The sequence below is a fragment of the Mandrillus leucophaeus genome, unplaced genomic scaffold, assembly GCF_000951045.1.
Source record: "Mandrillus leucophaeus isolate KB7577 unplaced genomic scaffold, Mleu.le_1.0 Scaffold163, whole genome shotgun sequence".
Lineage (NCBI taxonomy): Eukaryota > Metazoa > Chordata > Mammalia > Primates > Cercopithecidae > Mandrillus > Mandrillus leucophaeus.
In genome coordinates this window covers 794,292-796,411 of record NW_012101621.1, presented here as the reverse complement: position 1 = coordinate 796,411, position 2,120 = coordinate 794,292, and positions in this window count along the sequence as shown.

Here is a 2,120-nt window from a genome sequence, read left to right as displayed (position 1 = left end):
TTGAGGAATTGCCACACTGTCTTCCACAATGGCTGAACTAATTTACACCCCCTCCAACAGTGTGTAACCATTCCCTTTTCTCTATAACCTCACCAACATCTGTTATTTTTTGACTCTTTAGTAACAGCCATTCTAACTGGTGTGAGATGGTATCTCATTGTGGTTTTTACTTGCATTTCTCTAATAATTGGTGATGTTGAGTTTTTAAAATATGATTATTGGCTGCATGTGTGTCTTCTTTTGAAAACTGTTCATGTCCTTTGCTCACTTTTTAATAGGTTTTCTCTTGTAAATTTGTCTAAGTTCCTTATAAATGATGGATATTAGACCTTTGTGAGATGCATTATTTGAAGAAATTTTCTCCTATTCTGTAGGTTGTGTGTTTACTCTGTTGATAGTTTCTTTTGCGTGCAGAAGATCTTTGGTTTAATTAGATCTAATTTGTCAATTTTTGCTTTTGTTGCAATTTCTTTTGGCATTTTCATCATGAAATCTTTTCCCGTGCCTATGCCTTGAATGGTATTGCCTAGGTTGTCTACCAGGTTTTACATTTAAGTCTTTTAGCCATCTTGAGTTAATTTTTGTATACGGTGTATGGAAACAGTTCAGTTTCAATCCACTGCCTATGGCTAGTCAGTTATCCCAACACCATTTATTGAATAGAGAATTCATTTTCCATTGCTTGTTTTTGCCAGGTTTGTCAAAGATCAGATAGTTGCAGGTGTGTGGTCTTATTTCTGGGTTCTCCATTCTGTTTCATTAGCCTATGTGTCTATTTTTGTATCAGTACCAAGCTGTTTTGGTTACTGTAGCCCTGCAATATAGTTTGAATTCAGGGAGTGTGATGCCTTCACCTTTATTAGTTTTGCTTAGGATTGCCTTGACTATTCAGGCTCTTTTTTTTAGTTCTATATGAATTTTAAAATAGTTTTCTCTAGTTCTGTGAAGAATGTCAATGGTAGTTTGATGGAAATAGCACTGTGTCTATAAATTGCGTTGGGCAGTATGGCGCTTTTAACGATATTGATTCTTCCTATCCATGAGCGTGGAATATTTTTCCGTTTGTTTGTGACATCTCTGGTTTCTTTGAGCAGTGGTTTGTACTTCTCCTTATAGAAATCTTTCACTTCCCTATTTAGCTTTATTCCTAGGTATTTGATTCTTTTTGTGGCAATTGTGAATGGAATTTCATTCCTGATTTGGTTCTCAGCTTGACTGTTGTTCATGTATAGGAATACTAGTGATTTTTGAACATTGATTTTGTATCTCAAGACTTTGCTGAAGTTGTTTATCAGTTTAAGAAGCTTTTGGGCTGAGACTATGGGGTTTTCCAGATACAGGATCATGTCGTCTGCAAATAGGGATCGTGTGACTTCCTCTTTTCCTATTTGAATGCCCTGTATTTCTTTCTCTTGCCTGATTGCCCTCGCCAGAACTTCCAATACTATGATGAATAGGAGTGGTAAGAGAGGGCATGGTTATCTTGTGCCAGTTTTCAAGTGGAATGCTTCCAGCTTTTGCCCACTCAGTATGATGTTGGCTATAGGTTTGTCATATATGGCTCTTAATATTTTGAGGTAGGTTCCTTCAAAGTCTAGTCTGTTGAGTGTTTTTTATCATGAGGGAATGCTGACTTTTATTGAAATCCTGTTCTGCATCTATTGAGATAATCATGTGGTTTTTGTTTTTAGTTCTGTTTATGGATCATCACTATTTTAAAATTGGTTTAGCTGTTAGATTCTCACTAGATCTTTTATTCAGTGTGTTCAGAAAGCACTTGTATTACTATATCACAATTGAAAAAATATTTGAAAACTACAGTTTAGTATAATTGACTTTCTTTGTGTTCTTATATTCTTAAATTTATTTTAAATTGACAATAATTATACATATTTATGGGGTACATAGTGATGAGATACATACAACATGTAGAGATCAGATCAGGGTAGTTGGGATACTCATCATTTCAAACAAGTATCATTTTTTTTTTGTTGGGAATATTTGATATCTTCTCTTCTAGCTATTTGAAAATATAAAAAATATCATTTTTGGCTATAGTCATCCTATAGTGCTATAAAACATAAGAACTTGTGTCTCCTATCTAGCTGTAATTTTGTATC